The sequence below is a fragment of the Moschus berezovskii genome, chromosome 6, assembly GCF_049115385.1.
Source record: "Moschus berezovskii isolate FMDL1 chromosome 6, NW_MosBer_1.0, whole genome shotgun sequence".
Classification (NCBI taxonomy): domain Eukaryota; kingdom Metazoa; phylum Chordata; class Mammalia; order Artiodactyla; family Moschidae; genus Moschus; species Moschus berezovskii.
In genome coordinates, this window is record NC_142465.1 from 98450280 (window position 1) to 98466284 (window position 16005).

The window sequence follows — 16005 nt, forward strand, 5'->3', positions numbered from 1 at the left end:
GCATGAGCCAAGATCTTTGTGTTAAACAGCAACTTCCCACTAGCTAGCTATTTTACACATGGCAGTGTATATACGTCAATGCTACTCTCGCAATTTGTCCCACCCTCTCTGTCCCCTGCTCTATCCACAAGTCTGTTCATTTTTTTTTTATTATTATTCTCTTAATATTTTATTTTGATGTTTGGAACTCTTGATGCAACATTCTAGAGCAAGGACCTGAACAGGACCTCCTGTGCCCAAGGGACTGATAACGGAAAAAGATCTATTTATTCTTCGTGATTTGATGCACAGATGAAAAACTTAACACACAATAACAGAAGTCGGTCGTTAATAAATCACATCCTAGTCTCTTTCAGCGCTAGGGCAAGCAGACAGCATCTTCAGTTTTCCCGCATCTGGACTTCTAGCTCTTTTGTAGTTGTAACAGGCAACATCAATGATGCATATGTCCAGAATCAGTTAAAAAGACTGTCAAATTCCTTTTCTCTTAGTTCATTTTTCACTGTCTCTTGGTCCCAGGTGTATCTGAGAGATGACCTTTCGTCACGTGCTGCTATTGCTTGTTGGGGTGCTCTGGATTGTCCCCATATTTCGCGGGTGGGTTGGGAGAGGGAGTTTGGGAGGGACGTGCCACTGTGGGGAGGTTGTGGATCACCAGGATGCATCTGGGGATGATCCCTTCCTTGGCAGCAGGAAATCCTCCCAGAGCCATGCCCACAATGCCTGGCGGGTATCTGTATGTGTCACCATTCAGCTCTGGATAAATTGCTTGCTGATCTATTACTGACCAGGGAGCTGTTGTGACAAAGAGTTCCTTGTTCGCACAGTTTATTAAGCTCTCTGGGATGCGACCTGTGATAGCCCGTCGGATCTCAGTGGCAACCGCCTCCCTCATCTCCAGTGAGGCTTGATCACTATACCAGGCTGTGTGGGGAGTACAGATGAGATTCGGTGCACCTTTCAAGGGACTCTGAGCAAAGCTGAAAGGCTCCGACTTGTGCACGTCGAGGGCCGCCCCTCATATCCTTCCTTCTTTGAGGGCTTGGGCTAAGGCTTTCTCATCCACCAGTCCGCCGCGGGCCGCAATCACTAGGAAGGCGCCTTGCCTCATCTGCTTTATAGTGAAGTCACTGATGAGGTGGTGGTTATGTTCGTTGAGATCGCAGTGGAGGGAGACACAGCAGCTCTGGAACAGTAAGTCCTGCAGGGTATAGACTCTCTACACGCCCAGGGACCGCTCTGTCCCATTCTGCAAATAGGGGCTATAAAATAGGACACTGAATCCAAAGGCCTTGGCTCGAACCACAACCTCCTGCCCCATTGTGACCAAAGCCAAAGAGGCCCAATGTCTCCCGGCGGATGTGCGCTCGACCCCCGCCCCGCCCGAGGCAACCTCCCAGATCTGCTCGATACTCCGCACCCGCGTGCCTTCACGCAGCGCCGGGTACAGCCAGGTGTTCCGCCCGTACAGATTAAGGATGTGGCAGATGGTTGAGTCCGCTGTCTCTTCCACTGTTGCGGACAGGATGTTGCACACTGCAGTTCCGAGTTCACATGCAGCCTTGATGTTGACGTTGTCGTAGCCGCTGCCTATCTGCACAATCACTCTCAGGGCCTTGAACTTCTCCAGGTCCTCCCTGGTGAGTGTGATGGTGTGATACATCATGGCGCCAACAGCCTCGTTTAAAACCGTCTTGTGGATCTCCTGAGTGAACTGTGCATCGCAGAAGGCCACAGTGGCCAGGTCCTTCAGGATGGGCATCTCCACCAGTGCAGTCTCTGCCGGCCAGCAGCGCCACCAGAGGGCGTGGGTGGAGGGGGCCGTTCATGATCTGGGGGCGGATGCCTTCGCAAATTCTGTCCAGTCGCTATCGCTTGACTTTGACCTTATCCACAAGGGCCATTCTTTATCGAGCTTTGCACCTCTCTGATTCAAAAGGCAAAGCGGTCCTTCTAAGAACTTAGGGGCCCTTGCAGGAATCTGCGGGCATTACACCACTACGCGCCCAACATAAATTTGTCCACAAACTCTGTATAGTTCACACGATTGGCTGCCTGTCTTTTTAAAGAGAATCCAGCTTCACTGGTTCAAAACCGTTTAAGGCGATGAAACCCTCGTCCTGGGCAGCCAGCGTCCACCACAAAGGGCTTCCACATGGGAGGTGCGGCCGCCGCGGCAGCTATCCAGCGCTCCAGTCAGCACCGCATGGCTCCCTACTCCGTCCCTCGCTTCTCAGGCCACGGCCGGCTCCTCTGGGCCGCTTCCTAGCCACCTTAAAATGACCCATAAGTCTGTTCTTTATGTCTGCATCTCTTCCTACCCTGCAAGTAGCTTCATTGGTACCATTTTTCTAGATTCCATATATATGTGTTAATTATACGATTTTTGTTTTTTCCAACTTACTTCTGTATAACAACGTATACAACTTGTTATACAACTTCTGTATAACAACTTACTCTGTATAACAGGCTCTACATTCATCCACCTCACTGCAACTGACCAAATTCATTCCTTTTTATGACTGAGCGATATTTCACTGTATGTATATATACCTATATACCACAATGTTGTTATTCATTCATCTGTTGATGGACATCTAGCTGTTAGCTTTTTTAAATGGATATATTGTTTTTATTTATTTTCTTATCTAAATAAATATATATATTATACCTAATTTTATATTTTTAAGTTTGTTTTTTTCCCCCTAAAGTGCAAACAAATTGCATAAGCTTCTGGTTCCATAAAAACTGTATCTTTCCCACCTCTATTATATTACCCATCAGAGACACTAAACATGTTGGTCCACACTAGAGTCATCTTTCTGGAAGGACACGTTTAGGGCCTCTCCTAAGCAGCATCAGCCCTGAAATGTGAATATATGAAAATAAGCCTTTATCTGTGGAATTTCAATCCCCTGCTGACAAAGCTGCATATACTGTCCTTCAACTCTCTTCTCATATGAACACTTCTCTCATCTTCCTTTTTCATTTGTGTGGCTTCATCCTAGTCTTCCAGTTGATAACTTTTGATTCAATGCTTTTAGATCCCACCATGTGACTTCCTTCTCCAAGAGGTCACATCCTTGACTCCCAGCCACCCCTGCACAAAGGTCCCAAAACTGCTCATGAAACATGGTTTCATACTTCAAGTTCTAAGTAAATGGTTAATAGAATCCTTCATCCTGCTTCTTTGCTAGCTACTGCTATGAGGGACTCATGTGATCTTGTTGTCCATCCCTACCAGAGCAAGGAAGTCTATACAAATCCTGTTTATCCATAGGGCATCCTGGGAAAGAAGAGAAACCTCTTCTATCAAAATTTGGAACTGGGGTCTCAAACACTTATAACAATGTTCTCTGCTGCTTGACTTGACCCATGGAATCATAACAAAGAGAGAAATAGCGTTTATTTAACTCAATTACTGCCTGGTTTAAATGGTTTTCTGTGAGTGAACAGGAAAATTAACCACCATTCTCAACATTGTTTTTAAGGAAAATTGTGCTCTTACATTACAAATAACTGCTTAATAAATGATGGTTGGAGCACAAACTGTTGGTGCATTGAGTAAACAAACTTTTCTTTTCAGTTTGTGAAGTTAAAAATTTTCCACTATTTCTGTAATTGGAGCTGGTTGCAGCATAAAGCAGCAGACGATTGACCACCCAGGTGTACTATGGCTAATTATTAAAATGAATCCAGGTACATTGTATTTACCATCCTTCATCACCTTTATTTCTCTTTTAAAGTACAGAGCAGACAAGATTCACTTAATTTCTGCAAAAAGGTTTGTAATAAAGAAGAACCTTTGTGTTCTATGTTGATCACTAAAGGGACAGTACCTGTAAGTTTAAATTATACACAATGGTCCACCTCTGGGAACACTGCCTCCCAGGTAAGGAGCATTATACCTTTTGCTCACAGCAAACATCCTGACCAGGCCTGCTTGGGAATGAATACAGGAAGGAAGAAATTAACACATCTTCTCTGGAGACTGACCAGAAGCAGGAAATGTTTGACTTTACTTTTACCCCTTTTAGTATAAAAGAAGCCTGAATTCTAATTCAGGCAAGATGGTTCTTTGGGAGACAAAGATCTGTCTGCTTTCTGAATCAAGTTGCTATTCCTTGCCCCAACAGCTCATCTCTAGATTTACTGGCCGGCTATGTGCCTTGCAGAACTGTTTGGACTTGATAACAGGTTCAGAAGCTGCAAAAACTTTCATTTCCTTTTTGCATTTTGTTTGCAGTGAAAGTGTTAGTTACTCAGTCGTGTGTGACTCTTTACAACCCCATGGACTGTAGCCTGCAGCCTTCTCTATCCATGGGATTCTCCAGCAAGAATACTGGAATATATTCCCTTCTCCAGAGCATCTTCCCAACCCAGGGATCAAACCCTGGTCTCCTGCATTGCGGGAAGATTCTTTACCATCTGAGTCACTAGGGAAGCCCAGTTTTTTGTTTAATGTTGCCCTAATATGAGATTCAGTGCAGTAGCTCAGTGGAGATCCAGGCCTGACCTGGGGCAGAAGGACAGAAACCACAACTTTCAGCACATTGTGTGAGTCTCTATTTAAGTCATCTAAAGCTGCCTTGAGCTGCTCCAGTTCCCCACAGCCCATTAGTTTTCATTCAAGGATGTAGAACTAAGTCTTAAGATGACATCTATTCCAGTGCCACGCAAAATATGATCCTCGTATCAGCAGTGGTCTGCAAGCTGTTACCAGTCAAGGACAAAAGAAATACAGAAATCAAGAGAATGTTTTAAAACAAAACCTTGTACAGTCAGCTGACATTGCTGTGCAATATCATATCTAAGTATAGTATCAGTCGTTTAATTGGACAGGAAACACCCACTTTGGTCGTTGTCAAACTCACCAAGTGAGTTACCTGTTATGTCAAGCACAGTAAGACCATGTGTTGGTCTGCAGGAGAGTAGAAGTGAAAAAAAATTTTAAACCAGTTCTCCATGATAGTTTTTAAAGCTTTGGTCTAGATTACCAAGAGGGCACTGGGAGGCAGGGAAATTTTAATGAATGCAAGTTGAAAAGAACTGGGACCTCTGTGGAGATAGTCCTGATTTCTGTGCAGACTCAGATAACTCTCCAGCTGCGTCATGCCCTTAGACTTGAATGAGTGTACTAAGGCTAAGGTGTACCTGGTCCCAGCTTGGATAATGTATGTGTGTTAAATCACTTCAGTTGTGTCGACTCTGCAACCCCAAGGACTGTAGACCGCCAGGTTCCTCTGCCCATGGAATTCTCCAGGCAAGAATACTACAGTAGGTTGTCGTTCCCTTCTCCAGGGGATCTTCCCAACCCAGGTATTGAACACAGGTCTCCCACATTGCAGGCAGATTCTTTACCATATGCGCCACCATGGAAGCCCAGCTTGGATAATATTCCACGATAAACAGCCTCTTCAGAGACTGCAATGCACTTTCCTTCCATCCAGCAGAGCAGAGGTAACTGGCGTCCGGTACAGCTCTGGTGTCCAAAAGAAAAGCCACACAGGGACATCTAGTGGTAAGGAGAAATCGCCAACCTGCTCCAAAGGAGTTCAAGAATTTCCAAACCCCAAGCCGCCTGGGGACTTTGGATTCATTTATTGAATTTTACCTCACACTGTAGCAAATTAGTCACTGTGTTTGAAGGAAAGCAGAGGTCAACATGATGCCCGGCCCCTGAAATGGAGCTGGACACTCCAGTCACCTGTTAGGACACCTCTAACAAGTCTTGATACATCCAGAATGAAGCAAAGAGTGAAGGCAATACATAGATTCTTCAGGCGAGAGTGCCAAGGAGAGAATACAGATAGAAGATCATCATTTTACCAACAATTACTTCAATACAGTCTTTCTGGTTGGCTGTAAAATGGACCTAACTCCAGAGAGGCAGAAATGATGCAAAGCTCCAAAATAAACGAATACATTAAAAACAGTCCTCCAAACTTGCTGATCTATAAATTAGCATCAGCAAAACTCTTAGTGAGATTTACCTGTGAGTTCCCCAACAAGAGGAAAAGGCCAGATCGAAGCTAGCCACCCAGATTGATAAAACAAAGCCCTTAGAAGAAGCAAATCTCTCCTGGCATTTGATGGAAAGACTGAAGCTAAAATAAATAAAGTTGTGTCAGACTTTTGTTGTCAAAAGCTGGCTCTTACACAGGCTGATAGATGTGCAAATAAATTCAATTAGGTACAAATTAATAGTAAAAATCATAGTAGATTTTACTATGAGAAAGATATCTAAGGTCTATAATTGGCGTTTTTTGCCTTTTTATGAATTGTTGTTTAGTCATTCACCAGAAAAGCCCTATACTACAACTCACGTATCATTATACAGCTTTTAAAAGGTATCTAAAGGAATGGGCTTCCCTGGTAGCTCAGCTAGTAGAAAATCCGCCTGCAAGCAGGAACCCTGGGTTGGGAAGATTCCCTGGAGAAGGGAATGGCTACCCAGTCCAGTATTCTGGCCTGGAGAATTCCACGGACAGAGGAGCCTGGCAGGCTACATGTAGTCAGTCCATGGGGTCGCAAAGAGTCTGACACAACTGAATGACATTCACTTTCACTTTCAATTGATGTAATATCGAAGTTCTTCCTTCAGCCCACCTACTTCCACCCAGCTAATGACCAGAAAATTATTGCAGTTGTCCAATTCATGCTCACTAACACCCTTCTTAATGGTCCATGCAGTTGAATCTGAAGAAGAGCTGAAACTCTTCTAACAACTCAAGTTTCCCCCTCTTTCCCAAAAGAAATTTGGGACAAGAAGAAGATGAAACTGGGGAGGTGATCTCTAGTCCCTATGTTGTATTTCTCTTCTTGCTCCTACTTCTCTGAGCTGAAAATGGATGCCCCTGCTCTCTGACTGTATTTAGACTGTCCTATCTAAATCCATGGGGCTTCTTTGGTGGCTCAGTCAATAAAGAATCCGCCTGCAATTCAGGAGACCCAGGTTTGATCCCTGAGTCAAGAAGATCTCCTGGAGAAGGTATTGGCAACCACTTCCAGTATTATTGTCTGGGAAATCCCAGAAACAGAGGAGCCTGGCAGGCTATAGTCTATCGGATAGCTAAGAGTCAGACATGACTTAGCGACTAAACCACCACCATCTAAATCCACTCTATGTCCACACTGATGAAATCCATGGTTGTTGTCTGGTATTACTTCATCCTTCCCAATCAACTTCTTCTTAGGTCTATACCTCTTCTCTCCACCTACAGGTCCTGCTACAGCCCTCACTGGAGTCATCCTTCGGGACAGGGATCTCTTGATGGGTCTACTGGTTTCTCAGCGACACCATCAAGAGCATGTCAGAACTCCAGGTAACAGTTTATGACAGTGTGTCAGTGGAGAGCTGAAGCTCTAATTTCCGGACCTCTCCCAAACTACGTGACACTGTTGTTACTACTCCTTGAGCCAATCTGGTCACTCTGGAGCACCCTATGGGGTGCACTCCTCCCATAGTTCCCTGTGAGAAGCAGGGTGTTTTCGTTTCATACGGCTGCGGTAGCACATTGTCACACATGCAGCAGTTTAAAACAACAGTAAAAAAATGGATTCTCTTCCAGCTCTAGAGGCCAGAGTCTGAAATCAAGTGGTCAGCAGGGTGGATTGTGTCTAGAGGCTCTGAAAGAGAAGCTGCACTATGCCTCTCTCCTAGCTCCTGGCAGCTCCTGTCAACCTTGCCATTTCTTGGCATCCCTGGACTTCATAACTCCAGTCTCTGTCTCCATCTTCCCATTACCTGCTTCTCTCTCTGTGGTAAGTCCCCTACCTATGAACAAGTTCTGTTCTGAGAGTGCATTTGGTAAGTCCAACAAAGTTAGTCTAGGTCCCCAACTAACACAATCAGCTATACAGTATTGTCCTGTAATAGGTTTATGATACTTTTCATACAAATAATACATAAAAAACAAACACAAAAAATAAAGAAAATAATGTTAATCTCACACCATAGTGTCTTGGGAAGTATAGTACTACAGTACAGCCGCCGGCATATGGGGGCTGGTGTCAAATGAACAGACAAAAAGGGTTACTGACTGGAGGAGGGAGAGGATATGAGAGATGGTGGAGCTGAAGGACCGTCGCTGTAGGAGACGGAGGGAACGCTGCAATTTCACGCATACCTGACATCGATGCAACGCGTGTTCATATCTTTGAAAGTTTGCAGCATGAAGGTTTGTATGTAGAGGGTGTACTGTGTCTCTGTCTCTTTTCCCTTCTCATCTGAGGATTTACCATTGGTTTTAAATCTCATCCTAATCCAGAATAATCTCAATTTGAGATCATTTTTTAATTATACCTGCAATAACCCTTTGTCCACATAAGATCATATTTATAAGTTCCAGGGGTTAGAACATCTCAGGGTTGGGGGGGCACTATTAAACCAACGACACAGGCCTTCTCATAAAGCCCAGAGGTGTGTAGTCCCCTCAGGGGATCCCAGTAGCACACCAATCCCACATCCAGTCTCTCTGAACCCCTTCCTTTTTGCACCAGAAGCATTTCTGCTTTCCTCCCCTCTTCCAGGAGGAATTCACCTGTCAGATCTGCCCTCTTCCTACTTCTGAGGCTTTTTTTCTAGAAGGTGCCTACTTTCCTCTTTCTTGGAGTGATAAAAGCTCAGACATGCAGTAATGGCAAAACAAAACATGGTTTAAAAGAGAGATTGTAATATTTGTGAGCATATTTCAAAAACATTATCTCCATTATATATATACAGACATCAGTTCAGTTCAGTTCAGTCGCTCAGTCGTGTCCGACTCTCCGCGACCCCATGAATCACAGCACGCCAGGCCTCCCTGTCCATCACCAACTGCCGGAGTACACTCAAACTCATGTCCACAGAGTCGGTGATGCCATCCAGCCATCTCATTCTCCGTCGTCCCCTTCTCCTCCCGCCCCCAACCTTTCCCAGCATCAGAGTCTTTTCCAGTGAGTCAACTCGTCGCATGAGGTGGCCAAAGTATTGCAGTTTCAGCTTTAGCATCAGTCCCTCCAATGAACATCCAGGATTGATCTCCTTTAGAATGGACTGGTTGAATCTCCTTGCAGTATAAGGGACTCTCAAGAGTCTTCTCCAACACCACAGTTCAAAAGCATAACATACACAGAGTCTATTAGATCAAAACATTGGCCCCACATGGCAACATCGTAACAAAAACTTTAAAGGAGAAATTCCTGGTGGCTCAGATGGTAAAGATTCTGCCTGAAATGTGGTAGAATCCCTGGGAATCTTCAATCCCTGGGAAGATCCCCTGGAGAAGGGAATGGCTACCAACTCAGTATTCTTGCCTAGAGAATTCCATGGACAGAGGCTACACCCCATGGGGTCCCAAAGAGTCAGACATGACTGAGCGACTAACACTTACACTACTCCACACTTGGAAAATAATCTAAAGTTTTGGGACTTCCCTGGTGATCCAGTGATTAAGACTCTGTGCTTCCAATGCTGAGGGCATGGGTTCTATCTTTGATTGGGGGACTAAAATCCTGCAAGCTGTGCAGCATGACCAAAAAATAAATAAATATATAAAACACACATTAAAAATAAATACAAAATGAAAAGCTTTATTTATAAAAATCATAGTCACAATTACCCACTAATACAATTCAGCTTATATATATTTTCCTCTCTGCTGCTGCTGTAGATGCTGCCAAGTCGCTTCAGTCGCGTCTGACTCTGCATGACCCTATAGATGGCAGCCCACCAGGCTCCCCCGTCCCTGGGATTCTCCAGGCAAGAACACTGGAGTGGGTTGCCATTTCCTTCTCCAGTGCATGAAAGTAAAAAGTGAAAGTGAAGTTTCTCAGTCTTGTCTGACTCTTCGCGACCCCATGGACTGCAGCCTACCAGGCTCCTCCGTCCATGGGATTTTCCAGGCAAGAGTACTGGAGTGGGATGCCATCGCCCTCTCCAGTTTTCCTCTCTAGAGGACAAAATATTGTTAAAGTATTAGTTCAACAGGGAACTGCAACTCATTAAGTTTTGATAAGCCATAGTTCTAGGTCTTAGAAGAATTTGCTTGCTGCTACCCCCCTGTGTTTTACTATTTTATTTTAGCACATTTTAAATATAAATAAAAGCAGAGAAAACAGTATAATAATTCTCTATGTACCCATCACTCAGCTTCAACAGTTCACAACTCATGACCAAACTTGCTTCCTTGATACTTGATACCTTCGTGTCTCTCTCTAACTCATCCCTGAGTTTTGAAGCTATCATATCATCTTTAAATATTTTTCTAAAAGAGACTCTTTTTTTGTACACTCAATAACATGATAATCCTTGAAATTTCTAAAAGAGCTCTTTTTTAATTTAATTTTTATTTTTTTAACACTGGAAACATTTTGTACTGGAGTATAGCTGATGAACAATGTTGTAATAGTTTCAGATGAACAGTGAAGGGACTCAGCCATACACATGTATGTATCCATTGTCCCCCAAGGCCCTCTTCCTTGCAGGCTGGCACACAACATTGAGCAGAGTTTATCAAATATTCAATCATGCTTCCATTTCCCCATTCTTTTTTATCATTTTCACTTTGCTTTTAGCTTGTTTTTTTAATTAGAATCCAAATGACATCTATACATAGAGAGAGGATAAACCTCTCAGATTTCTTTAAATTTTCAGGTTGTCTCCATATGTCTGTCTGTCTCTCTTTTTCTTTTCTCTCTCTTTAAGCTTTTGTTGAAGAAACGTATGGTTCATCCTATGAGGTTTCAGTTCAGTTCAGTGGCTCAGTCGTGTCCAACTCTCTGTGACCCCATGAATCACAGCACGCCAGGCCTCCCTGTCCATCACCAACTCCCAGAGCTCACTCAAACTCATGTCCATCGAGTCGGTGATGACATCCAGCCATCTCATTCTTTGTCGTCCCCGTCTCCTCCAGCCCCCAATCCTTCCCAGCATCAAAGTCTTTTCCAGTGAGTCAACTCATCGCATGAGGTGGCCAAAGTATTGGGGTTTCAGCTTTAGCATCAGTCCTTCCAATGAACACCCAGGACTGATCTCTTTTAGAATGGACTGGTTGGATCTCCTTGCAGTCCAAGGGACTCTCAAGAGTCTTCTCCAGCACCACAGTTCAAAAGCATCAATTCTTTGGCAATCAGCTTTCTTCACAGTCCAACTCTCACATCCATACATGACCACTGGAAAAACCATAGCCTTGACTAGACAGACCTTTGTTGGCAAAGTAATGTCTCTGCTTTTTAATATGCTATCTAGGTTGGTCGTAAGTTTGCCTCAGTCTAAAGTTTTCTGGATTTATCCTTATGGTGATTTTTGTCCTTTATATTTTCTGTAAATTTGTTTTCCAGAAGACAATCCCTGGTTGTCTGTGTGTGTGTGTATGTGTGTGTGTGTGTGTGTAATGTTAGCAGTCATTGATGATAGTTGCTTAGATCCAGTAATTCTAAGGTGTTAAAAAGATAATGGCAAGCCACTCCAGTACTCTTGCCTAGAAAATCCCATGGATGGAGGAGCCTGGTAGGTTGCAGTCCGTGGGGTCGCTAAGTGTTGGACACGACTGAGCAACTTCACTTTCAGTTTTCACTTTCACACATTGGAGAAGGAAATGCAACCCACTCCAGTGTTCTTGCCTGGAGAATCCCAGGGACAGGGGACCCTGGTGGGCTTCTGTCTATGGGGTCACACAGAGTCGGACACGACTGAAGTGACGCAGCAGCAGCAGCAGCAGGGCTTTTAAGAGCTATTTTTCCCTCATAAGCAATTGTTTATGCTGAGGTACACTTTGCATAGAAAAGGCAAGATAAGTGCTTGGTTATTTTATATGTATATGTGACCTCCTATAAATATTGTATATGCATGTGCATGAGTGTTAAATCAAATCACTTCATTCGTGTCCAGCTCTTTGTGACTCTATGGACTGTAGTCTGCCAGGCCTCCATGGGGATTCTCCAGGCAAGAATACTGGGCTGGGTTGCCATACCCTCCTCCAGGGGACCTTCCCAACCCAAGGACTGAACCTACGTCTCTTACGTCTCCTGCATCGGCAAGCAGATTCTTCACCACTAGCACCACCTGGGAAAACCACACATCTGTGTGTAAATGTGTATATATATGTATTTTATTAACACATTAAGAAATCTTTGATGTCTTACAATTTATCGCAATTATTACACTTACTAATACTTAAGCCATCCTCCTTTTGTTAAGGGAGTCAATACACTTAGGCCCCCAAGTCCTTTAGAGATGATGCTAATAGTCTTGAATAGTATTCTTATTTTCTGATGTGACAAGATTCATTTTGCATTTCCTACATACGGCTGCTAGTCCTTTTTAGTGGCAAGAGATAGAAAATATCATCTTTGTTTTGTTTTAGACAAAACACATCATAACTTCAAACTAATACTTCCAATTCAAATTTAGGAATGCAGGGTTTTTAACCTAACCGAGCTGATTTCATATCTATTTCACTCTCTGCCATGCCCCAAACCCTGGTTTCAATGACATAAATATAATTATTTATTTCCTTTATCCATACTATGTATGTGATGGTCTCAGAATAAAATAAACACTAACACCAATTATATCATTACTGAAAACAGTTTTTCCTTTTTTTTTTTTTAACTTATTTTGTCCCATGGGGGATGTGCAATTCAACTGTGATGTCTTAAAGTCACCTGGAATAATTTCTCTCTGAACAGTTGTACCATCAATAGGATACACTTTGAAATTTCTTTGCTTTCAATATTCAGACATTCCATTTTGTGTCTAATTTTTTTACTATATAAAACATTTACAGTTCCAAAGTTGCATCTTCAAGACAAAGAAAGTTAAAAGATTTTAATTAAAGGAAATTAAAAGAATAGTTTCTATCCCTCTCTCTTCCGTCTATTCCCTCCTCTTCTTATATTTAGCTATTAATATACTTTTTAAACTTTATGGTTTGTTTTTGTCTTTTCATTGGTTTATAATTACACACACTTTCTTATGTTCTGAAGATTATTCCATAGTAATACTGAATTTTTCTCATTCATTTTATGCCTGCATAATAATCCATTGTGTGCATACATTATAGTTTATTCAACCATTCCTTATTGGTATTTGAATTATTTGCAGTACTTTGCCATTACAAATGGTGCTTCAGTGACTAGGCTTGTTCACAAGTATGCTTTTAACTATTATTTTTAGTTGAAAAAAATTCTTTATTATGCTTTTGCTATTTTGTTTATCTTTAATGAGAATACTAGATCTCTTAAATATTTAAACCTTATATTTTATTTGCAGATGATATTTAATTGAGTAGTTTTAACGTTAGTTACAGTGTTGTGATGTGGGTATGTGAAATCAGTTAATACCTCACTTTTTTAGAAATGAAAATGTTGATTCTAAACCCAATCAATTTGAATTATTTGCAGTACTTTGCTATTACAAATGGTACTTCAATGAACAGGCTTGTTCACAAGTACTTTTTAAAATATTTATTTACTGATGGATGATTTTTGGCTGTACTGGGCCTTTGTTTCTGTGCGTGGGCTTTCTATAGTCTTGGGGCTTGGGGTTGACTGTCTCTCTAGTTGTGGTGAGCGGGTTTCTCATTGTGGGGGCTTCTCTTGCTGTGGAGCACAGGCTCTGGAGCGCGCAGGCTTCCACAGTTACAGCTCATGGACTCAGCAGTTGCGGTGCATAGGCTTAGTTGTCCCTTGACATGTGGAATCTCCCCAGATCAGGGATTGAACCCATACGCCCTGCATTGACAGGAAGATTCTTAACCCCTGGACCACCAAAGAAGTCCCATAAGTACTTTTACATTTTTGATCCATGTATCTCTGGAATGGATTCCTAAAAATGGAAATCTGTGTAATTTTTCTCATTCATATTTTGAAACATACTGTAAAATGTTAACTCAGAATTCTAAACATAATGGTCATTGGTTTTGATAAAGAATTTGGGGTAATTTTTTAATTAGAAAATTTCACATTTGTGTGACAGAGCAGTCATGCTTTTCCTAGAGGAGCAGTATACTATTTCCCCATAAAATAGTGATAAATTTAAATCCATCAAAGAAACTAGGAGCAATTCTAAAAGCAATAACTGTGACTATGTTATATGTATGCAATATAAAATCATGACCATGAGCATAAATGTCCCAGGAAAAAACAAAGATGTTAAATTAGACCTCATCAACTGTTTCTGAGTTTTCTGTTCAGTTTCATTTGGCCATAGCTTATTCTGCTCTCTGTTAGTGTAAATTCCTTGGCATTGGATATGAAATGATGAAACATTAATGATTTTAACTACCATTTTTGAGAAGTGAGTGATGTATTGGAGTTACACTGGAAGCGTCATAATTTCTATATATCTGTGTGCATTGTGCTAAGTCACTTCAGTCGTGTCTGACTCTTTGCAATCCTATAGACTGTAGCCCACCAGGCTCCTTTGTCCACAGGGATTCTCTAGGCGAGAATACTGGAATGGGTTGCCAGGCCCTCCTCTTCTATTTATCTATTCCAAGCAAAAGGAGACTCTTCCAGCCAAAGGGGCTTTAAAACTTCAGTGTCCATCAGAGTAACATCAAGAACACTGATCTCAGAAGACAAATACCATATAATATCACTTACATCTTATCACTCATTCTGCTTATGTGACATCGAAAATACAACACAAAGGAACATGTCTACTAAACGAAAACAGACTTACAAACGTAGAGAACAGATTTGTGGTTGCCATGGGAGAGGGGGGAAGGGAGGGAAGGACTGAGAGTGTGGGATTAACAGATACAAACTATTATGAATAGGATGGACAGACAACAAGGTCCTACTGTATAGCACAGGGAACTATATTCAATATCTTGTAATAAACCATAATGGAAAAGATTATGAAAAAGAATATATATATATATATATATATAATTGAATGTCAACCCATTCCAGTATGCTTGCCTGGAAAATTCTATGGACAGAGGATCCTGGCAGGCTACAGGCCATGAGGTTGCAAATATTTGGACAAGACTGAGAGACTAAGCGCATCATGACTGAGTCACTTTGCTGTACAGAAGAAATTAAGCACAACCTTGTAAATCAACTAAACTTCAACAGAATTTTTAAAAAAGAGCTCTGATCTCAGAGAGAAAATTCAGCTACCAAGGAGAGTACATACAGACTCAAAACATGCTGGTAATAAGCTGTATTTTGGTTGTTGTTTTGGTTTTTGTATTTAATTTTTAATTTATATCAGAGAATAGCTTATTTACAATGTTGTGTTAGTTTCAGGTGTACAGCACAGTGATTCAGTTCTACATATACGTATATCCATTCTTTTCCAAATTCTCTTGACATATATGTCATTGCAGAGTACTGAGTAGAGTTCCCCAATGCTATACAGTAGGTTCTTGTTGATTATCTATTTTATGTATAGCAGTGAATGTATGTTAATTCAAAACTCCTAATTTATCCCTGAGTATCACCAGATGGTCGACACTGAAATCAGATTGATTATATTCTTTGCAGCCAAAGATGGAGAAGCTCTATATAGTCAGCAAAAACAAGACTGGGAGCTGACTGTGGCTCAGATAATGAGCTCCTTATTGCCAAACTCAGACTGAAATTGAAGAAAGTGGAGAAAACCACTAGACCATTCAGGTACAACTTAAATCAAATCCCTTATGACTATACAGTGGAAGTGAGAAATAGGTTTATGGGACTAGATCTGATAGAGTGCCTGATGAACTATGGATGGGAGGTTCGTGACACTGTACAGGAGACAGGGACCAAGACCATCCCCAAGAAAAACAAAAGCAAAAAAGCAAAATGGCTGTCTGAGGAGGCATTACAAATAGCTGTGAAAAGAATGGAAGTGAAAAGCAAAGGAGAAAAGGAAAGATATACCCATTTGAATGCAGAGTTCCAAAGAATAGCAAGGAGAGATAAGAAAGCCTTCCTCAGCGATCAGTGCAAAGAAATAGAGGAAAGCAATAAAATGGGAAAGACTAGAGATCTCTTCAGGAAAATTAGAGATACCAAGGGAATATTTCATGC

At 41.9% G+C, this 16005-nt stretch overlaps 1 pseudogene; it reads right to left on the reverse strand.

The window, feature by feature from the left end:
* Nucleotides 1–280: 280 nt before the first annotated feature.
* LOC129536634 (C-terminal-binding protein 2 pseudogene) lies at nt 281–1904 on the reverse strand (annotated as a pseudogene).
* Nucleotides 1905–16005: the final 14101 nt, after the last annotated feature.